This window comes from Mus caroli, chromosome X (genome assembly GCF_900094665.2).
Source record: "Mus caroli chromosome X, CAROLI_EIJ_v1.1, whole genome shotgun sequence".
Taxonomy (NCBI): Eukaryota; Metazoa; Chordata; class Mammalia; order Rodentia; family Muridae; genus Mus; species Mus caroli.
In genome coordinates, this window is record NC_034589.1 from 74,079,333 (window position 1) to 74,104,269 (window position 24,937).

A 24,937-nucleotide genomic window follows, 5' to 3' on the forward strand; every position below is an offset into this window, starting at 1 on the left:
AGAGAGAGACAGAGAGAGAGAGAGACAGAGAGACAGAGAGACAGAGAGACAGAGCATGTGTGCACTTGTATGCATCTCTGTGTGTATGTGTGTGGGAGTGTGAAATAGAGAAGAGAGAAAGGAAGAGAAAACTCAGCAAACATTTCCTATCTGGAAAGTAAATCACACAAATCTAAGTAAATATTGTACAGATAATAAATTTGAAGAGAAATGAAATGAACATTAGAGACTATATGGTAATGAAACTACATCAGAATCTGAAATGTAATTACCAATGCTTAGTAGGAAATTTAAAGTCTCAAATGACTATGTTTAAAATGGATACAATGGATGATTGAGTGTATTTGGTTTTCTGTCACTGTCATAAAAACACCATGACCAAGGTTACAGAATAGAAAGGCTTATTCGGATCTAACAATTATAGAGGGATAGGAGTCCATAACCGTTATGGAGAATATGTCAGTAGGCAGGCAGGCATGGCACTGAAGCAGCAGCTAAAAGCTTACATCCTGATTCACAATCAGGAAGCAGAGAGAGGTACGGTAGGGATGGCTGAAACATTAAAGCTCATACCTAGTGACACACTTCCTCTGGCAAGGCCTAATCCCTCCCAAACAGTCCCATCAACTTGGGACCAACGAGTCAAATATATGAACCTATGGGAGTCATTTTCATTCAAACCATCACAGGCAAGTATTACAGAAACATTTTTTTCAAAAATATGAAATTTAGAAAACATTTTTCATGCTGCCTTCTATTATTTTTCAGAGATAATATCAGAATAAGAATAGATGCAAATTCTTATATGGTAAAACCTTGCTTTTTTTTTTTTAAAGAGAGAGAGAAATTCAAAGTATTGTAGCTTGAACAGTCTACTGGGTTGATGAATAGGAGGCAACAACATATTTAAAGGGTACTAATCTGAATAGGCCCACACACTGTCACTATTCCTTTCCTACCAATATTCAAATATATGTTTGTAGAGAGGGTAGCTTCAGAAGCAAACTTCCTTCAATTTTGTGAACAAAAATTTCTAATGAAGGAGATCTTTTTTCTTTTAATTTGGTCTGACAATATAAGAAAATCAGTCAAGATTAATTCCAATATGAAATTCTGTTCTGGTCCCATTCTGCCCAGACATAGGCACAAGCCTCAAGGAATATCCTAAGACATACATGCTAGCAGAGTTGTTTGGCCTGTGAATGTTTTCCTATGTCACACAAACATCACTAATGTGGCAACACAGTGGCTAACAGGCCTATGTGTATTACTACATTATTATTATGTTACAGTAGTAAATATACATCACTGATTTACCTATTTTATTACTTACATAGACAGCAAAAACAAAATCAATGTGGTACTATTTTCCCAAAGCAGAAAGCCACTCACTCATCTGAAACTAGAAAACAGATGAGGAACGACCTTAAGGTTGTTTCCTATATCATAGAGATAAGACATATAATTCCTAACAAGTGTTTATCAAGCTTCTTATCTTCCTTGCTCCAGCAAGATTTATGATGCTCTTCCCTTAAGACCTAGGTCAGGCTGGGCTGTAGTGGTACATATTATTATTCCCAGCACTTGGGAGGCAGAGGCAGTTGAGACTCTGAGTTTGACGTCAGCCTGGTCTACAGAGTGAGTTCCAGGACAGAAAGGGCTACATAGAAAAACCCTGTCTTGAAAAAACAAATCCCAACTAACCAAATAACAAACAGAAGAGACTACAGATAAGTATGGCCTCCATGGCCTGTATAAAGTTGTGCAGTTATTGCTGTTCTACACCACAAAATGTATCAGTTTTCTGGAAAGTAAAAATATTAATTCAAATATTTTAAGAACATATTAAGAGGGGACACTGAGTGTTTCAACTCAAGTGTTTCAACTCTGAACCGATTAAAAGAAACAAATTCAGTGAGTTTTGATGGTTCTAATAGAGTATTCTCTGATATCTTCCATAGAGTGTCAGGTAATTATTTACTTCAGATGGAGGCACCCTTGAAGCTGGCAGCTTCTTTGTGGATGTTATATGCTATGTACAGTGAATGAGGGACTTATATCAGCTGAGTTCCTAAGTCACCTAGTCTTGGTTCCATGGGAAAATACTCTAAAGGTCTGATAATATTTCCTAAAATTGATGCTATTTTTTCTTGTTAAATATTTTATGATCAAATCAAAGATTATGGTTATAAAATATCCAACTATGTTAATTATCAGAAAGATCCATGCCAATATACTTTGAAAAATTCAGATTATAAGGCAAGCTCATCAAAGTTCTCTGTCTGAGTTCCGCCTGGCTGGAGAAAGTCCAAGAAAATGAATTGGAATTGCATTTCATTAAATACAGATCATCAACAGATAGATAATACACAATCACACAACAATAAGGTTTATCTGTGCCAAAAAGAAAGCCAGAAACACATTAACTGTTAGCCATCTTAATATAATTCATAGCTTACAATAATAATATACATAGAGATATGTTCTTGAAATAAAAATAATATAGTGTCCTTAAGATCCAAGACTTCATGGCCAATATTATACAGAAACATCCAATTTAATTAAAGCTTCTGGGAAATAAGTCACACAATAGTTTAAAAAATATCTTAACCACAATATGATAAATTAAAAAGAAACAACAACAAACACTTGTCCTTGCAGTAATTTAACAGGATAAAAAATAACATCAGTTAAAGTTCAATAACTATGCCACAAGAGAGATAAGCCTTGGCTAGACCTAGAAAAACAAGTAAGAGTTAACTTAAACTATACAGTGTTGTCCCTAGGCAGGCCCTCATTAATGACTGAAAGTAACAGGAAAAAAATCACTAAACAGCCTGTGGCTATTGTCCAGTTAGGAAAGAAATGGACAATGAAGAAGAAAATCCACATAATCTTGGTGAGTTTTTTGTAGACATGAAACCTCAATGAAAGTTTAAGAGACTATAGTAATCTTCACTAAGGACTACAAGTAGACAATGGGACAGGACAAATCTTCAATACAGTGTGAACTCTCAAAGTAATTATTTACTAGGTTATAAGGTTATTGTAGTCAAAGGAATGCTAAATATCAGGTAAGGTGATAATTTCAAACTTTGTACCTGTTTTTTATATACACTTGGAATGAGAGCAGTGTGCATTAAACTGTTTCATTTCAGTTCATTATGATCAAAAAAAGGGACAGACTGATGAAAGACAGCTTCCCTTCTTGCACTTCTTATTTGTATAGCTAAAGAAGAATAGAAGGTAACTGTGAAGAAAAGCAGTAAAGAACAGAAATTTCTTTGAGGGAAGGTAATACAGACCGCTGCTAGCTCCCTAATTTAAGGTTTTTAAGTCTAAGACCAGGAACACAACTGTGAGGCACCAGCAGGGAAGCCCATCAGATAAAGGTGCTTGTGTTGCAAGCCTGAGGGTTTGAGATCCATGCCCAGAACACATGTAAAGGCAGAAGGAGAAAACAGATCCCAAAGTCGTTTTCTGACCTCCACTTGTGGTTACATTCCTGCTTATACTCAGGTTGTTTCTTACCCAGACATCTGGATATAGTCTTCCCATTTAATAATATAAGAAATGAAAGACACATGGACGTGAAATTTGAAAATGAGACTAGGGAAGCACAGGGGAGATGATGAAAAAGAATCTACTAGAATATACTTTGTTCAAAATGCTATAATATTTGTATAATGCTAGAATTTTGTATAGCAAGTTAATTTTTTTAAGTAAGCAAAGATGGAAGGGAAGGAAAATAGATATAAAACAAGTCGGGTAGGAGGCAGGGGGAGAAATTTTGTTCTGTGTGATTTTAGTTTATGGAAGGCAATCATGTCTATGTTCCCGAGTCTTCACAAAAAATATCTGGCTAAATATAAATGTGAGAAACTTTCTACATGCAAAATCAGTCTGAGTCATGATATTAATTGAATGTGTTATTCAAACAAAGAACAAAAGGTGAGAAATATGAAGATAATGAAAATTCAAGTAAAACAAAAAAGTAGGGATCACTATATAAAATCAAGTATACTTTGATTTTAAACAAAAACAAACAAAACAAAACAAGAAAACATCATTAAAACTTATCTTTCTCAGCTGGGCATAGTGCACACACTTTTAATCTTAGCACTTGGGAGGCACAGACAGGTAGATGTCTGAGCTTCATGCCAGCCTGGTATACACAATGAGTTCAATGCCACCCAGGGATAGAGAGGTATTGCTTGAAATAAATAAATAAATAAATAAATAAACAATCTTGCTTTTCACCAGAACACTAGACATGTTACTCAAGTACCTATATCATTAGCATATCTGTTTTAAAAGATAAATCAAATGGGTATCATTAACTCAACAATGTAATGGAATACATCAATATAAATATTTTGAACATGCACCATATTCCCACCACCATTGTGAGAAATTTCAAAGAGCAGGAGACACATAGCACAGAGAACCTGGACTTCTAACTACATAATATCCACTTGGCATTGATATGCATAAAGGCAAAACACCCATATACTAATAATACATATAATAATAAACTCTTTTTTTGTTTGTTTTTGTTCTTGCTGGTGTTTTTGGCTTTTTTTTTTTAAGAGTGCAATTGTGTTGCAAACAAAACCAAAAAATTACATTCTATATGAGATGTTTTGTCACCAGGCACTTGAGTTTTCTGGTGTGCTGAGGACTCAGATATCCCTTCCTCTCACCAGAATTGAAAAATAAAAATAAAAATAAAAATACAGCAGCAAGAATAGTACATCACACTCTGAATTCTTGTAATGGTAACTAAACAAAGAACTAGACTGTAGGGTTGTGAGCCCTGTATTGCTCTGCCCCAGGGCATGGCTGCTTGGGGAGGTGGAAAGTGGGAAGTTTGACCTGGCTAACCTCCCTTACCCCATGCATTGCTGGGTGGTGTTGGGCTGTAGGGAAGCTCTGGAACACTGCTCAGGGAGTGGAAAACTGCAATCTGAGGTTCAGGATAGACAGAGATGTTTCATTAGCCCCAAATAAAATCTTAAGGCTTAAACTCAAAGACAAAACCACATGATCATCTCCTTAGATGCTGAGAAAACATATGACATTATCTAACACCCATTCGTGATAAAAGTCTTGGAAAGACCAGGAATTCAAGGCCCATACCTAAACATGATAAAAGCAATCTACAGCAAAACAGTAGCCAACATCAAAGTAAATGGTGAGAACCTGGAAGCAATCTCACTAAAATCAGGGACTAGATGAGGTTGCCCACTTTCTCCCTACCTATTGAACATTGTACTTGAAGTCCTAGCCAGAACAATTCGACAACAAAAGGGGATCAAGGGGATGCAAATTGGAAAGGAAGAAGTCAAAATATCACTTTATGCAGATGATATGATAGTATATATAAGTGACCCTAAAAATTCCATCAGAGAACTCCTAAACCTGATAAACAGCTTCAGTGAAGTAGCTCCATATAAAATTAACTCAAACAAGTCAATGGCCTTTGGCTACACAAAGGATAAACAGGCTGAGAGAGAAATTAGGGAAACAACACCCTTCTCAATAGTCACAAATAATATAAAATACCTTGGTGTGACTCTAACTAAGGAAGTGAAAGATCTNTATGATAANAACTTCAAGTNTNTGAAGAAAGAAATNAAAGAAGATCTCAGAAGATGGAAAGATCTCCCATGCTCATGGATGGGCAGGATAAATATAGTAAAAATGGCCATCCTGCTTGTGGACGTTGTACATCGTGGTGCGCACTAGGCTCCGCACCACGATGTACAACGTCCACAAGCAGTAAACCTGATAAACAGCTTCAGTGAAGTAGCTCCATATAAAATTAACTCAAACAAGTCAATGGCCTTTGCTGCTTGTGGACGTTGTACATCGTGGTGCGCACTAGGCTCCGCACCACGATGTACAACGTCCACAAGCAGTTCTTAGAATTGGGAACAAAACATCCATAGTTACAGAGACAAAGTTTGGAGCTGAGATGAAAGGATGGACCATCTAGAGACTGCCATACCCGGGGATCCATCCCATAATCAGCCTCCAAACACTGACACCATTGCACACACTAGCAAGATTTTGCTGAAAGGACCCTGATATAGCTGTCTCCTATGAGTCTATGCCGGGGCTTAGCAAACACAGAAGTGGATGCTCACAGTCAGCTATTGGATGGATCACAGGGCCCCCCAATGGAGAAGCTAGAGAAAGTACCCAAGGAACTAAAGAGGTCTGCAAACCTATCGGTGGAACAACAATATGAACTAACCAGTCCCCCACCCCGCACCCCCCCCCCTCGTGTCTCTAGCTGCCTATGTATCAGAAGATGGCCTATTCAGCCATCAGTGGAAAGAGAGGCTCATTGGTCTTGCAAACTTTATATGCCTCAGTACAGGGGAAAACGCCAGGGCCAAGAAGTGGGAGTGGGTGGGTAGGGGAGTGGGGGTTTTGGGGGACTTTTGGAATAGCACTGGAAATGTAAATGAAGAAAATACCTAATTAAAATAAAATAAAATAAAATCTTAAGGCTTAAAGTGCAAATGTAGAAGTAAAATAGAAAACAAATTTTGTGCACAAATGACTCAGAAATGTTAGGTACATAAAACCTGAATAACCAATCTGATCTGCAGAGATACTGACCAGGACCTCCCAGAAGCTCTGTGAAGAGGGTGGGGGTGCAGCAAACCTGAGGCTTCAATATCTCTGATTGAACAGATTTGGTGTTAAGAATAGGTAATACAGAGCTAGAGATATCAGTTAAAAGAACATGACTACATACTATTAGGAAAGAAACAAGGATCTCTGAACTGGGATAAGAACAATATGAATGGACTATTCAGAATCTCATTGGTGAATTCGGGAAATGAACATAAAGAAAACATTAATACTTCTTACAAATATTGTCATTTGCTTTTTTAAACTTCAAAATCCATTAAGACTTTTTGAAATATTGTTCATATCTGAAGCAACAAATACTTGCCTTATCAGACTGTGAACCTGAGATATTTGTGCTACTTCTACAGCAATACTATCTTGCCAATTGTAAGGGACAAGGGAGTTCAAAACTGAATTAGGATAAAATTACAATTAAAAAGTCAAAATAAGCCGGGTATGGTGGCACACCGCCTTTAATCCCAGAACTGGGGAGGCAGAGGCAAGCGGATTTTTGAGTTCGAGGCCAGCCTGGTCTACAAAGCGAGTTCCAGGACAGCCAGGGCTATACAGAGAAACCCTGTCTCAAAAAACAAAACAAAACAAACAAACAAACAAAAAGTCAAAATATTCTTACCAACATGATTATTGGTTCCATCAGTAATAGTAATTTAGAAAAGAAAGTTGGCATATGTTCCACTAACTGATTTTTTCAGTGATGTCAAATTCTAAAACTAGGCTTACATTTCTCACTTTTCCTGCTTTCTCCCAGAATCACATAAGTCACAGTAGATTACTGTGATAAGATATTCATATAGTTTTCTACAGATTTGGAATTTCTAACACTAGGAAACAAACCAGAAAGATCAAGCATATTGGAGCTACATTGGAAGAGATTGATAGACTATAAAGTGCTTTGAACAAGATATTGTTTCTGAAACTTGAGTCACATTTGCTTATCCAGGATTCTAGAAAATAACACACATCTCGTCTTCTAAGACAGTCTTAAAATATGATAAGGAATAGAAGCCAGTTAACTTACTTCAAGTCAAGTGTTTTAGATATAACACATTTTCACAAAGAATTCCAAAGTTATAAATATGAAGCACTGAAGTCTAAGAGTTCAAACTGTTATTTCAGTTTTTATCCATTTAATTTTCAATCCTTTCAAGAAGATAGTACATACTAAGAAAAGTTCATCACAAGTCTTTGAATGATCTTAAAAATGGCTATACCAAGTTTTACTCTGGGTATTCTGTCTGGACTCCACCCCCAGAGTTACCTGACAACAGCCAGATATGCTCCTCCCCAGTTACCTGGCGACAGCCAGGGAGGCCTGGCCCACTATAAAGGGGGCTGCTTGCCCCCTCTTCTCTCTCTTACCTCTTGCTCCCTCTCTCTCTCCCCATTCCCTTCCCCCTTCTCCATGTGGTCATGACCAGCCTCTACTTCTCTACTCTCTCCTTCTCTCTGCCTTTACTACTCTTTAACTCCCCTCCCATGGCCTAAATAAACTCTATTTTATACTATAACATTGTGTAGCTAGTTCCTCAGGGAAAAGGGAAGCCTCAGCATGGGACTGCCGAGGCACCTCCTTCCCCCACACCTCACCATACCCCCATAAAATATATTCCAATATCTCCTTATCTTTTTATAATCACAACAATTACCAGACAATATAGAGAAAGCAGAGCAACTATGAACATTTTAAGACCTATATTTACCTATCCAATTTATGGCTCTTTGGTTACTTCATTATGCTTGATAACATTTTTAATTAATACTTATGCTTTAAAAATTACAAAGGATAAAGCCTGTACAAGACCCACATATTTCAAGAGTACTTAATAAATGTTGAAATTAGAGTTTATCATATATAATTTTTAAATGATGTATATAGTTTTGTTTTCATAAACAGTTGATTTATATGTATGCACAACATGTACATGCCTGATGCACAGAGGTCTGAGGAAGGCATCAAATCACCTGAAATGGAGTTATGTACAATTTATGAGCCACTATGAGGGCACTGGGAACTGAACTCAGGTTCTCTATAAGAACAGCAAATGTTCTTAAGTGCTGAACCATCCTTCTACCTATCCTACCCACAATGTATGTCATTCTTAAGTCTGACCTCCTATTTGTAGTATAAAATGGCACAGAGTAAATCATTTCTATTCTGAAATAAAAGAATGGAAGCAATGAAAGAAGAGATGTGACCAAAGGAAGACTGAAATCAAGTATCTTTGATGCTTTCTTAAGCATCAAATCCTGTAGCTGCATGCCCAGCATTTGAGGCACATGGTGTGATATGAATTGTCAAAGAGCTTGGGAAGCCCTATCCCTATGGTCTTGCAAACAGCAATCCTGATGACATGCATCTCTTTGAATAACTGTACTCTGCTTGCAGTTTTCCCCAGGAGTAACTCCTCCTTCCTTATTATCTCTAAATTCTGAGTCTCCGTTGTATTCATATCTTCATACATTATCCTCTAAGAGACTGACTACAGGAGGATCTTGATCCTCCCATACATACACTGTTTGCATCTCTATATACACACTTTTATTTTGAAATGTGAGAAAAAGCCTTCAGGACCTCTCAAGTCTTGCCTCCTTGAAGGCCTGCAAAGTCAACACCATATGGATGGCTGCTATCAGTTTGCTATCAGTTCATAGAGCAGGCTGAGCCCCCTTGAATAATGACTAAGAAGGCTACTGAGTGTCTACACAGCTGAATACATGGAATCACTTCCTTAATCGGCCTGTGCAAGCAGGGTACCCCAGTTTAGATGGATAATCTACACTCAACATAACTGGATATATTATCACCATAGGGTGTACATCTCTGGGCTTGCCTTTGAGGAAATATCTAAAGAGGATTTACAGTGTAGAAGATGTATCCTAAATATGGGAAGCACTCTCCCATGAACTAATGTCTCATGCTTAATAAAAAGAGAGAAAAGGAAGATGCTAACAATCACTTCTCTGCTTCTTTTTTAAGATGTGTTATTATTATATGGGTATGAGTGTTTCACTTACATGTTATATGTATGTGCCCCATGTACACACCTGGTACCCATGGAGGCCAGAAGAGGCCACTGGGTCACCCAGAACAAGAGATACAGATTGTTGTCACCTGTCATAAAGCTGCTTGGAACTGAATACAGGTCCTCCAGAAAAGCAGAAATGCTTTTAACCACTTAACCATCTTTCAAAGGCCATGTCTCTGCTTCTTGACTACAGACACAATGTGATTAGATAAAGCAGGATTCAGGTTGGCAGCAGCAGCTGGCACCCACAGGGCCTCCTAGGAGCCTGAAAAACCCAAGGAGGCTTCAAGGGGAGGCTCATCTGCAAAAGATAAGTCTGCAGAATGTATAGCACCTCTGGAACTAAAAAGAAAAAAAAGAAAAAAAGAAAAGAAAAAGAAAAAGAAAAAAAAAAGAAAAGAAGAAGCAAGTCAGCTGGGTGTGGTGGAACATGCCTATTATTAATCTCAGAATTTAGCAGGCTGAGGAGGGAGGATCTCTGGGAGTTTGAGGCCTGCTTAGTCTACACACCAAGTTCTAGGACAGCTAAGACTACAGAGAGAAACCTTGTTGTGGAAAAACGAAAACAAACAAACAAAAGGGCAGGTCTTATGGGAAGATACTTTGGGGTAGGGGTGGGGGGAGACCAACATACTTCACAATAAAAACTCCTAACTACAGTTCTCACAGCCAGAGAATCCATAATTGATAAATAGGCAAAAATGTATATATTCGCAGACTTATGGGCAGCTACAAAAGGCCACACAAATGGGTACAGAGTAATTACAAAAAAAATGGCAATGTTATACAGTTGTATCAGCACTGGAAATTATTAGAAACCTCACAAAACATTAGTATCAGGGTCACACATGAGAAAGATGACTTAAAATAATTAAATGTAATAACCATGCCACTGCACTCACAAGAACTACAAAGGCAGAGCACAAAACACATTAACATTATTCAGGATACAACAATGACTGCACATGTATACATCTGCCTACCACACTAATAATATAACACCTGACAAATCCCTCAGGTACCAAATATTAAAATAGAAAGAGGAGAAAATGGGTAATAGATAAAAAGCCATAAGTTAGTATTAAAGCATAGGGGACACTAGTCACACACTTAAGGAACACAGGGGCAACCAAGGGCTATATGAATGACTAGCAGATGAGAAAGTGAAGAGGAATAAATAAAAAAAAAAACTGCTTTGATAAAGCTTAAATTCAGAGTAGACATTTGTTAAAACACAGGCCTGGCTCTGTAAGACAGTGGTCACCCTTTAAAGGACAGTTGTCACAGCCTAAAGAGATCGGGGCATACTTCCTGTAGATCTTTCTTGGACATGGAGTTTGTCTTGCCTACAAGATGTGCAGGGACAAAGATGATGCAAAGACAGGGGTAACTACAAACTAATGAACAGCCCAACTTGAGACCCATCCAATGGGCAAGAACCAATCCCTGACACTATATTTTTTTTATTTTATTTCTAAATATAAGCATGTGGCTATGCTATTCTATAGTTTATTCTTTGCATAACAGAGAATTTTTAAAATAACCCCTCATGAGCCCCTCACTAACACACGCATACACCACCACCATGGCACATCATGTCACTGCAGGACTTGGTATATCCTCTTCCACTGAGGCCAGACAAGGAGATCCACTTAGGAGAAGGAATCACAGGTAGGCAGGCAGGCAACAGATTCAGGGACAACCCTTGATCCAGTTGTTGGGGGACCCACAACTAGAAGACCAAGCTGCTCATCTGTGCAGAAGGCCTAGGTCTGATCTGTGCTATCTGGTTGGTGGTTCAATCTCTGGAAGCCCCCAGGGGTCTAGGTTAGTTGACTCTGTTGGTTTTCCTGCAGAGTCCCTGAACTCTTTGGGTCCCTCAATCCTTCTCCCAACATTTCTATAGGATTCCCTGAACTTTTGAAAACAAAAGATGCTCTTGAAAAGTGGTCATATGGAAGTGGAAATAAGATGGTAGAGCAGAAGTCACACACAACATGGGAGTGCTGTTCCAGCAGCCAACAGAGCATGCTTATGCAGCTTGCCCTGGTGTCAGCAAGAGAGTGACATGGCCCATAGGGAGCAGGCACAAAGGGCAGGAAGACCTGGAGCTTTCAAGGATCCTACCCCAGAAATGGATGCACTACCCAGCCACAAGATCACCCTGACTCTGAGAGAGAATGTGATATCTGAAATGAGTATAAGAGATAAGTCCAGTATTTACCAGAAACCTTGATCCAGACCAATGACTCATTGCAATAAGTATACGCATGTAAAGCTGTTGGGGCAAATATATATATACACACATACACACACACAAACACACACACATACATATATGTGTATACATACATATATATGCTTGCAATGTCCCTTTAATAAGTGAATTTGTGATAGATGTAGGAAAGATGGCAGAAAGAGCAGGCAGGTATGCAGAGAGGAAGAACTGGAGATACAGGGGAGGTGACAGGTATGGGAGCAGAGCTGCAACAGACAAAGAAGCATGCCGTTGCCAAGTAAGGCTGGCAGGCTGGTGTATAGCAGCCTGGAGCTTACACAGGCTCTTTCCACAAACATGCTGCCTGGTCACACAATCACCCTAGCTCTGAGCAACAAGAAGATATCTAAGATAAACTATAGCCATTCTCTGTATTAAGTCTCTCTGAAGGATCTCCATGATTTATGCTGCCACCAGAAGCTATATTGATGTATTAAGTGATGCTGCAGCCAGGAGCCATGCTGGTGGTCTGAAGTTCATGATGTCACCACAGGCTGTGTTGATGCCTTGGTTCATGTTACCACTGGAGGCCATGTGTATATACATGGTATGTGCTGCCCACATTGATGTCCACACTCTATATAGAGGCCTGGGGTCATGTTGATATCCATGATTAAGGCTGCAACAGGAGGCTATGTTGATATTGGTGGTGCATGATCTGTGCAGCCTGTGAGTACCAGTTCAGTTCTGAGCTGCCATCAGAAACCATATGGAAGTCCATGATTCATGCTGCCAATGGCTGTTATGTGCAAGAAAACTTCTTTTGCAGTGGTATTGATAACCATAGACTCATAATTGAGAATGAGAGACACTGAAGGCTTCTATGACAGCCTCTCCCGCCCACTACAAAGAACCAGTTCAAATAGGAAGCTATTGAAGAGAGTCCTAAAAAAATTGTGACAAAGATGCTGAAGTGTAGCTTCTCACATTAATGGCTTATGTTGGGGATGGGGATTGGGGGAGGACTCAGTTATCTTTAAGAGGCTGGCCCCTGGGAGTTTGACAGTTCTCCAATGAGTATGCAGGCAACAAAAATTTAACTTGGCCTAACTTTTTTCTTTTGGGGAGAGTTTGCACAGGTGGAAAGGTGGACCTGAGAGAAAAAGGAAGTGAGTATGATCATCATCGGGGTGCAGTATATGAATTTTCCAAATAATCAATAGGGATATTATGTTGCCAAAAAGAAAACTAAAGAAAAAAATAATAGCAACTAAATCAAAGGGATACACAAAATAAACTTATTTTTTAAAAGTGACTAAATATCTGATGTTCTCAACACCTTGCCTTCTATATAATGGACTGGACTAAAGTTTCAAGAGTAACAAGTGCTCTTAACTGCTGATCCATCTCTCCAGCCCCAAGTAAGAAAAATAACCAATAGTTTCTTCTCAAAGCAAAGTATTTAAATAAAATTAGTTAAATCTTTATGCTCCTGACCCTGTGTTAAGTGCTGCTAGACAGTGCCTGATATACACTTAAAGCAACTTTCCTGCTGCCCTGCTATGTGTAGTTCACTTGTTTTTAGATTGTTTGTTTGCAAGGGGGGTTGTCTGCCTGAGTGTCTGTGTCTGTGTCTGTGTGTTTGAGTGTGCTTGTATATGTGGTAACTTGTAGAAAGTGTTCAGGTTCTTCCCTTTCAAAGCTGGATATAATTTCAGAATAATCGTCACTGAACAACCTCTCTGACACCTAGTTGGTTTGTTTTTATGAAGCACAGTCTCTTTGGCAGGTTAACCTCTCTTGGCCTCAACTTTATGAAAGCTACACCTGTCTTGTCTCAACTTTCCGTAAAAACTGCAAGTTTTCGATTATTTTTTTCTTTACTTTTTTCTTCCAGTTTTCACTACAAATCTGGCTAAAAGAAGCAAGCATAACCCATATTGTAATATGAATGCTGCATTGTGTAGAAATACCTTCTACCTGGATAATTAGTCTAACACCTTCAAATGTAACAAAAGTCTTAGAGCACAGGAAAAATCTAGAAAGGTTATTTGCTACAGCAACATGAATAACCTCTAGTCCACTTACTAACAGAATCCTCATTTCCATCTTCATGAGCAGTCTTGGCTGGCCACCTCCCTCTCAGTATTCTGAGCTAAGGGGTCTGACCAAATAACCCATTTAGTTCTGGTTATAGAATTTTAGGGCTTTTCCTTAATTCTTATCTCCATTTTTCCCAAATTCTTCCAATAAACCTGTTCTAAAACCAAAGCACAAATTGAAACTTCAAACAGGTTACAATTTACATTGACATGTATTTGATGTTAACGAGGTAACAATCTAATAAAATTTATATAAAATGTCTATCAAGAAAACTAGAAAACTCTGATAAAATAAATAAAAGCATAAGCAAATAGAAATGATTTCTGGATTCAAGGATACAAAGACCCAATAGTTACAAGGTATTCTTCCCAATTTGATCAATAAATATAATACAACCTCTCCCTCCAAAAAAAAAAAAATACCTTAACAACCTTTATGTTGTGACTATTAAAAAAAAAAACTGTTTCTGAAGTTTATATTGAGAGACAAATGATATAAAATAACCAATTCAATATTAGAAAATAATGGAGGCAGTAGTACATTACTACGAATTTCAAGGCTGCATTATTTGTCTCATTGCTGTGACAAAATGCCTGACAAAAGCAACTCAAGGAAGAATGTATTTCCTATGACAGATCCAGGGTATCTAATCCATCACAGCATGAAGGCACAAGAGTAGGACCTCACTGATCACACTGTGGCCAGAGAGAAGAGAAAGAGGTGAATTCCTGTGCTCAGCCCACTTTCTTGCTTTTATTTATTCAGTCATCGACCAAAGTCTGTGGATGGCACCACCCACATTTAGGTTGTTTTTTCCTATCTCAGTTAACTTAATTGGGGCAATACCTCACAGACATGCCAAGAGATTGTTTCTATGGTGATTCTAAATCCCCATGAAGTAGGAGGAGATGGGGAAGGAGAAACCATGATCAAAATATATTATAGAAACCACAAAGACTTTCTATAAACCTCAAGTCATAAAAACAATGTGCTACTGGTAAAATAATAGACTTTAATCAGTATAATCAAATAAGGTCTTATAAATGGATATATATTAATACAACCATTTGTCTTTGGCAAAGAACCAAAGAAATTCTAACAAAGAAAATATAAATCTTTCAAGAATCACCACCAGACAGGACATACACATGCAAAAGCAGAAATTAAAATAGAAAGCTAGGTGGCTACATATCTTTACTTCTAGCATTCAAGAGGCAGAGGCCTGTTGGGTCTACAAACCAATTAAGTGGCCAATCAGGACTTTAAAATGAGACCCTGCCTCAAATAAAATGAATATAGAACTGATATACATGGTTCCATTGATAGAGTGTTAGAGTGTTTGCCTAACATATATGAGTTTCTAAGTTCAACATAACTAGTAGATAAGAAGTCTATAAATAGACTTCAAACCCAAGCAATTAACTTTAAATGCATTGTTAACCTAAAATGGACAGTGTTATGTGTAAAAATATAAAACATTAAAACTCCTAGAAGATGACATAAAAGGAAATCTAGTAAACTTAAGGTATAATGATGATCTATAAAAAGAATGATTAATAGACTTCAGTAAAACATAAAACTTCTATTATACAAAATACATTCTCATCAAAAAGGAAAAGAAAAACTACACACTGTAAGAAAAAACTTGAAAAACAAATATTAGATAAAAGATTACTATACCATATATAAATGTACTTGATTTTAAACTGGCTAAAGTATCTGAAGAGATACCTCACTAAAGAAGAAACATAAATGGAAAATAAACGTGAAAAAATGTTTCACATGTGTTTTGGGGGAAGATTAATATAAAACAACAATGAAATACAACTATACATCTATTAAAAATTGCCTAAATAGGGCAAGGTGTGGTGGCGCACGCCTTTGATCCCAGCACTTGGAAGGAAGAGGCAGGAAGATTTCTGAGTTCAAGGCCAGCCTAGTCTACAAAGTGAGTTCCAGGACAGCCAGGGCTATACAGAGAAACCCTGTCCCAAAAACACCAAAAAAAAAAAAAAAAAGCCAAAATAATGTAAGTTTGGTACTTACACTACCAAACACTGTCAAGAATGCAGAACAGGCTTCTCATTTGCTCCCAATGTGTGGATGTTGTCTGTTTCTAGCAAAACCAAACTTATTCTTAACATAGACTCCTGTACCCATACTCCTTGGTATTTACTGAAAGGAACTGGAAAGTTACAGTGGGGGGGGGGTGCGTAGAATATTGATGTTTACAATAGTTTTATTATTATTCCTAAACCTTAAAAATGACAAAGATGTTCTCTTAGAAGGTAAATAGATACAGCCAGGTGAGGTGTCATTACCCAGCAGTTAAGAGAAATAAGTTATCAAATCATAAAAAGATGTGTAGGAAGTGTAAATGCACATCACTAAATAAAGGAAAGGAATCTGAAAAAAAAAACAAAACTACATATTATATGATCCCAAGTACACAGTGCTTTACACAAGGTAGAAATAGTAGAAGGATCAAACATTACTAGAAATAAGAGAAAGTGATGAACAGATTGAGCAAAGAGGATTTGTAGGGTGGTCATGACAATAGTAAGTGCAAGTCATTGTGAATTTGTCCAAACCCATAGAATGTTCAACCCAAAGAGAAGGGCCTATGTAAACAACACACCTCAGGTGATAATGTATCAGTGTAGACTTATCAGTTGAAACAATGGGACAGGACATCACAGTGCAGGAAACAGTGTTCAAGAACAGGAGGCATTGGCCAGGCACAAGCAAGCCTTTAATCCCAGCACTTGGGAGGCAGAGGCAGATGGATTTCTGAGTTTGAGGCCAGCCTGGTTTACAGAGTGAGTTCCAGGACAGCCAGGGCTACACAGAGAAACCCTGTCTGAAAAAAAAACAAAACAAAACAAAACAAAAACAAAAAAGAAAAAGAAAGAAAAGAAAAAAGAACTTTATTTCCTACTTAATTTTTCTGTTAATATAAAACCACTAAGAATAAAGCTTATTAATTTTTAAAAAATGAATAACCTTCATTTATAATAATTTGATTTATTCCTAGAGTTTCTTACACAGAAATACCTAGAAATTCTACCTGGATAGGAATCTCAAATCAAACAGCTTCATTGGAAAACAGTATTCATCACTTAATGAAACACTTAAGGAGAATACTGTCAGTTTCATTCACCTCTGCCTTTAAATGCATATTTTAATTCATTCTTTTCTCTTCTGCCCATGCCCTTAATCCCACTGGCTCTAGTTCCTTGCTCTAGTATCTATTCCATTAATTATCATTTCAAGCATTACAACTTCAGTTACTCCTGTGCTCTAGCAGGTTTTTTTTTTTTTTCTGTCTCTGATGCATTTCCATTGCATATAACCGTCAAACTGCAATGTTTGTCTTAACTTCTTTCACCAACATTTTACACAAAAACGTAGTTTACTTAAATTGTTTCCACACCCTATCATCCTTTTAAGTACTTTTTAAAACAAAGTTATCTTAGTTAGGGTTTCTATTGCTGCAAACAAACACTGAGAGCAAAAAAACAAGTTGAGCTGCAAAGGGCTCATTCCTCTTAGACTTCCACATTGCTGTTCATCACCAAAGGAAGTCAGTACAGGAAGTTAAACAAGGCAGGGACCTGGAGGCAGGAGCTGATGCACAGGTCATGAAGGGTGCTGCTTACTGGATTGCTTCCCCTGGCTTGTTTGGCCTGATTTCTTAAGGAATCACGGGCCACCTACTATGGGCTGGACCCTCTCCTGTTGATCACTAATTGAGAAAATGCCTTACAGCTGAATCTCATGGAGGCATTTCCTCAACTGAAGCTCCTTCTCTGATGACTCAAGTTGACACAAGCCAGTAAAAAACTGGACCTCAAAAATCTACTAGGGTTTTGTTTTTATTTTGTTGGGGTTTTTTGTTTGTTTGTGTTTAGCTTCTTCACCTGAAATTTCTGATTTGGTGTGTTTATATGAAGGAAGGTCCTTAAATACAAGCATGCTAGTTGAAAGAGCTTCATAACAGCAAAATCTAATGCACATTGCAAATTAAAAACACATTGTTAAAAAAACAAAAAAAACATTGTTCCAAATACTTGTAACATCTTTCTAGTCTTAAGAAAAATGATAGTATTCCACCAAATTAAATCAATCATCTGTATCTGACATAAACCAAAACAAATGAAAGCACTTTGGTTGTTTAAATGTAAGTATCTTCTCTTAGTTGTGTCCTTTCCAACCTTACATGATATGACAATCCCAGACAAACATTCTGCTGTTTATCTACAGTGATAAAGGAAAAAAAATACACACAAGGACAAAGTCTGGATGAGAAAAAAAATTAAGGGAGAAAGGTATAAAATAATCAAAGTTTCATTTTTTTCAAAAACCATGTATATGAATCAGAAAATATGTTAAACATTTAAATAAAAATATTCATGGAGTACTCAGCCTTTCTGCTTCTCAGATTTTATTCATAAGTATTAGACACTAACATGAAGTGCTGTTTTTGGCACGATGATTATTTGAAAAGTCACATGGGAAAAACAATATTACATTTAGCTAGGCAGGGGAGAAGTTAAGTAAGGGAAGAAAATCAGGGGTTACTAATGGCTAGCACAGTTTTCTGCTTTGTAGGCATAGACTCTGGATCAGTCAAGTTACCAAATCCTGACTCATTTTTAAACTCATTATTTTATAAAGCTTGGACTTCCTTAGGATAATCTTTGCAACGGATAAATCATTCAGAAGATGAAAGTTGGCGACAGGGCTGTTGAGACTGAGTGGACCAGACAAGTTAATTCCCTGATATAAGCAGAGGTACCTGGATAGCCAGTAATGTGTTGGAATTCAGAGATTTCTCAAAGATAAGAAAACAGAAATCATCAGACCAAGATGATTAAGGCTACAATAGGATTCATTAGCCAAAAGGTTCAAACCATCTTAAGACGTAGGAGTATAGCATGAGGTAGGTTGCAGTTTTCTTTATTTATGTTAACCTTTAGTAAACAGTACCAGGTGAGCTGTGTTCATTTTTAGTATTTCCTAAAGTCAAGTAGCACTTCATTCATATCTTTCTGCAAATGACAAATTATATATTTCAGTGTGTGCAATGGCTATTCTCTAGCTTTGGTGTCTTCTAAAGTGTGTGCTTTTACGATTCCCATTTCCTCTTTTATCTACAAAGTTTTGCACCTCATTTATAAGCATTAACTATCAATAACACATGATAATGTATCTATGTTCTCACTACTTATCCATATTCAAGAAATGTTCCTTCAACATTAAAAGATCAGAATTTCTTCTATTACTTCATGAACTCTGTGTAGGATCTTATCTTTCTAATGACATGTAATAACATGTAGCTATAATTTTATTGGGCACTTACCATATGCAAGGCAACCCAAGTATGGGGTAACAAGAGAGAAAATAAGGCTAGTGTTATCAGTTAAGCAGTTAAAGGATGATTAATTCCGAGGGAGTTGAAAATATTTTTCAATAAGTTCATAAGGCTGAGCTCTTGGAAAAGGCAAAAGGCATCCATCCTAACATCCCTCTCCCAAGTTGGATAATATTATCACCAAATCCTTTGAATAATTAGAGAAAAGATTAAATAAAAAGAAAACACGAAGAAATTCTGCTTAAACATATTTCAGATCTGAGAGTATATGTTTATAAAACAGGATTCACAATCAAGGAAAAGGGGTGGAGGAGGAGGAAGCTCAGTTTATTATGATGTACTCAGTTAAAAAATGAGTTAAAATATAAACATCTGTGCTTGGTACCAGATGTATCATTTTTCATAAAAGTTCATAAATTTTTAACATGAAAGCCTATGGGCCTTTATCCAATGTCACAATACTTTCCCTAATGTTTTATCATTTTTAAAGTTTCTAAAGTGAATCAGCCTAAGTATCTGGCAGCACCATATCCCTAAGAATTCTTCATTGAAACAAGGAACACTACTCTAGCTAAATTTGCTGACTTGCATACCTCCACATTTTCCTAAGTCTGGCCATACTCTGTGACTATCAAAAGAGATTTATCTAGCTCTACTTGGCCATTCCAAGTCTTCTCCCTTTCATTCACTTATTTCTTCTGAAATACCATTATTTTTTTTCTTTTTCTTCTGTTGGAACTTGTAAAGACGTATAAAAATCAATCTCTCAATTTCTCTCTCTCTCTCTCTCTCTCTCTCTCNCNCACACACACACACACACACACACACACACAGCAAGAACACACAAAATAGTAACCAGGCACATTCCTATGGGGAATATTCTTACTCTCAAAATCAACAGACCAGTAAAAAGAAAAAAGCCTCTGCAGAAAGTTGCTAGGTCTTTCCGGAAATTCCCCCAACTTCAGGCCCACACTGATTCCCCACCCCCTAGGGCGGCAACACAGACTTCTGAAGTGAGCCAGCCAACACGCGCGCGCTCACTCCCTTGCAGACACACTCCCGTGCGAGCCTACACACACACACACACACACACACACACACACGTGCGCGCACGCGCGTACCCCCACCCCCACCCCCGCTGTCACCCGCCAGAGCCTACAAAACAGTTATAGCCTTTGTTAAAAAATGTCCAGGCACAATGTATCAGAAGAGGGACACATTCCCGGGGAAAGGAAAGTCATAGGAACGCCACACCCTCTAATGCAACAGTCTGGGCCAACAACCCACCTCCCCCAAATCCTCTCCCCACCGACAGGAAACCTTCCTGCCAACTCGGCACCCAGGGAAAGAAGAGGAGGGAAAAGAGTAAGCTAGGACACTGCTCGGGGGCACCAAGTAGGGGGACTGAACTTGAAGCTGGGCCACCTTCCAGGGCCCTCAAGCGAACCTTCCTGGCCTGGCCAAGCTCAAGTGAGTACTTCCAGCTTCTAAACGCCTTCTTCCTTCTTCTAACTCGGCGGCTCCTACACACCTTGAAGTCTCCCGCCACGGCTCACTCCTCTCCACACGCGGCCGAAGCCTGGCAACCTCGAGAAGCCCCGCCACCGAAAAGGCTGCACGAGTTTCCCCTTACCAGGTCAAAGACTTCCATACACACCCGAGTCCCTTTCTGGCTGCCAACCACGTTCTCTCCAAGGAGTCCCGCACCGCTGCCGCACTCACCGTGAGCCCCGCTCAGCTACTACGCGCTAGCAGAGCTGCAAGCCGCGCCTGCGCGCACCCGCTACAGCCAAAGCCAGGAGCGAAGAGGGAGCCTGCAGCTGCCGCCGCTGCGAAGGGCAATAGGAAGCCGTAGAACCCACATCAAGAGGGTTAAAAAAGAAGGGGCGGGGCCGGGAGGAGGTGGGAAGCAAGGGGAGTGGCCAGGCAGGGCGGGAAGGGAAGGGAAGGGAAGAGTAGAGCTTTCCACCACTGTGTGCTAGGCCATTGAGCTGGAGCCCAGCTAGAAAAGCTGCCTTTATCCCATCTATGCCTCCCCAAACTCAGCCAGGTGCAAACCTTGCTTGAAGTAGAACCAAACAATTGTAGGAGCAGCATGCATATATATATATATATATATATATATATATATATATATATATATATATTTCCCCAGCCCAGGACTACATTTGAGTGTTTACAGCTCAAGGAATTGCCCCTTTCCCTGGGAGCAAATTTGCACTATTGCATTTGAACAACTTTTGAGACCAACAACCTGAATTCCCTTCAAAACAGTTTTTTTTTTTTTCCTTAAAAGTAGGCTCTTGATTTGAAGCCCTGGCTGTTTTTATACTCTGTATATAGCCCAGGTTAGCCTCTACCTTGTGAAGATCCTGTCTCAGCCTCCCAAAGTGATGTTATTTCAGGTGTCTGCCACAGCACCCTTCTCTGAATAATTACCTTGGCAAAATCCATCTAAATGACTTGGGAAAGGAGAACACATGTTGTCAAATAAGGCCTATTTTTAAATTCTTTGTTGGGTGTTTATAATTTGAACACTAAAAGACTTCTAAAGACTCCTCTTAGATAAGGGATCTAAGGCCGTGTTGTTTGGTACACTTTCTTCTGGTGTTTACCAATTCAAGAAGGCTAAAGTGATTATTATCCCATGCTGCACGCATGCTTAGTTTTAAGTTCTGAGCTTTTCTGTTTAGACTCTGGTCAGCTGTGGCATGGCATCTCATGCTTTCAGTTCAGCTATTAAAATAAACACACCTCAGTGAACCCAAAGTGAAGAGGGTGTGGCCTTGAAGTTATTTGTTCCAAGCTAATTCGCCTACCCGCCCCTCCTTTTCTTTCTTTCTTTCTTTCTTTCTTTCTTTCTTTCTTTCTTTCTTTAACTTTAGTCATGACGGAATTAGGGCCACACTAGTAGGCCCTTCCCAATAAGTACTTTAGTTGTGGTTGGAACTTTATTTATTTAGGGTTTTTTTTTGTTGTTGTTGTTCTTGTTGTTTTTTTGTTTGTGTATTGTTTTGTTTTGTTTTGTTTTGTTTTGTTTGAGACAGGATTTTTTATATAGGCCTGGCCGTCCTGAAACTCACTCTGTAGACCAGGCTATCTTTGAACTCAAAGATCAACCTGCCTCTTCCTCCTAAGTGCTAGGATTAAAGGCTTGTGCCACCACCACCCAGCATGACTGGAACATTTTATGGGGCAGTCTGATCATTGTCACTAAAGATCTAAATATACTGAAATTCCTCCTATTAGCTTTGTGGTTCTTCCATCTATGTATTTTACAAAGTAGACTTTCTTGAGTTCACTTCTACTTTACATTTGAAAAATAAGCCTAGGGAGATTGTAGGGAGTAATTTTTGCTGAAAGGTATGCTGGCAGGTTTTGCAGAATGAATCTTTAAGTGACTGAAAATGTAACTTTATCCTATTCATTTCATTAGTAAAACATTCCCTGCAAAGAAGGTGCTTTTAAAATACAATGGGTCAATAAAGTTGGTTTTTACACCTCTAATAGAGGAAGATATGTGGAGGATTTCACTTTTAATTTGATTGCTGGCTTCTTCTTTTTTCCCTTAATGTATCAGGTTATTTTGGTAGAAGTAACAAATACTACATTGAAATAGCTTAAGCTAAATGACAAAGTTATTCTGTAACCCAAACTGTGAAAAGGTAGGTCTGTTGTTAGCCTTGGGAATAAATGAAACCAGAAGGTAGAATGTTTAAAATTCCATCTCAGGCTCTCAATCTTTCCTCTTTCAGACAGGGTCACTCTTTCAGAACCTTCCAAAGTCACCTACTACAGGCTTGGAATCACCGCCTCTGAACAGCACTGAGTTCAAGCCTCTCAAATCCTATCAGACAGAAAATGTCTCTCTTTCCTTAGTTCAGATTTTTAAAAGCACCACATAAAGCTTTTGATTGAGTAGATTACCACAACTGTTTCTAGACAGAAAATGTATAGATAAGATGGTACTGAGACTCCTACACATGCATTCAACCATATTGTTTTTAAAAAGTAAAGAAAAATTCTAAATGAAAATTTAAGATAGGGAAAAATGTTTTCAGACTTGCTCTGACCCTCAGATAAGAGCTGGGTTTTGTTTGGGAGTGTAATTTTATGTATGTGATATTTCATCTGCATGACTGACTATGCACCCCAAGCATGCATTGATCACAGAGGTCATAAGAGAACTCCAAATCTCCTGGAATTGGAATGACAAGACAGTTGTGAGCTGCTGTGTGTGTGCTGGGAATGGAACCCATATTAGAAAAGCATCCAGTGTTCTTAACCACTGAGCCATCTCTCTAGCCTCCAGTTGTTGTTTGCAGAAGAAGAGAAAATGATTACACAGACAGAAAAATAAACAAAATGAACACTGGACTGGAGACATGACTCACAAGTTATGAGTGCTGCTTTTGCAGAAGACCCAGGTTTAATTCTCTGATCTTGCACAGTGGCTTACAACTGACTATAATTCCAGTGCCAGAGCATCTAACACTCTATCCTGGCCTTCACTTGTACCAGGCATACAGATGGTGCACCTATATATATATCCAAACACTCACACATACATAGAAAATAAATAAGTCTGTTTTGAAAAAGAAGATGCACATAATACAATATCTGTATTTAAGGACTATAGAGTCTGAATATTTTCTTATTCTCTCTGTTTCTGTGTATTTGTCTCTCTGGGTGTGTCTCTGTCTATGTCCTCTGTCTTTCTCTCTCAGTAATGAGTGTATTCATTGTCTATGGCTGCTGTAAGAAGCCATACTACAAACTTATTGGAGTTAAAGAGGTGGATCAGGAGGTAAGAGCACTTACTGTTCTTGCAGAAGTCCTAGGTTTAGTTTGGAACAACCTACAGCAAGTTTCACAACTGCTTGTAACTACAACCACAGGGGACCTGGTACCCTCTGACTCCTTTGGGCTCCTGCCAACAGAATAAACTCACATAGACACATGCATATACATACATTTTTAAATATATATTTAAAACTACAAGAAAGCAGATTTTATGTTTTTGGAGACCAGAAGTAAGAGTAGAGTTCCTTTTGGAAGACTCTTTGGGACAGTCGTGTTTAAACCCAAAATGTTCTAAAATAATTCATAATCAGCTTAATTTCCCTTAAATTACTTTCCCCTGATTTGCTTCTTGTTTAGTGAATGAGGCAGGATTCAAAAGCATATTTTAGAATTGATATTCTGGGTGTAATATATGGTTCACTATCACAGTTATCTTATTTCTTCTACTCAGAAGCCTCCAAGGAACCTCCTCCAATATTCCAGTATCAGACATTGAAATCATGTATATATGGATCCAGTCTTCTGCTTGATTGACTTCAATGTTAATGACATGTAAATCAAAACCTAACCCTAAAAACTCTCTCCTAATTTTCAGATCTAAAATACAAATAGTGGATTAGCTTTATTTAAGTTATAAGAAATAAAGGTTAATTTTTCTCCCCAAATCTGTCTTTTAATATTAAATTATCTTTCACTGTTAGTGAAACCACCATATACTCCACTACACATATTCACAGATGCTCC

The 24,937-nt window shown here is 38.2% G+C and overlaps 1 protein-coding gene across 4 annotated transcripts in view; it reads right to left on the reverse strand.

Moving 5' to 3' along the window:
* Prrg1 (proline rich and Gla domain 1) overlaps positions 1-21,241 on the reverse strand; it is a 128,915-nt gene extending 107,674 nt beyond the window's left edge. Inside the window, exon 1 of one of the 4 annotated variants that reach the window (XM_021153770.1) lies at positions 21,113-21,241. The gene's annotated coding sequence lies outside the window, so the exon portion shown is untranslated. Of the gene's footprint in view, positions 1-21,023 lie in introns of all 4 variants that reach the window. The other 3 variants (XM_021153771.2, XM_029473594.1, XM_029473595.1) reach the window with 3 other exon arrangements.
* Between the last annotated feature and the right edge of the window lie 3,696 nt (positions 21,242-24,937).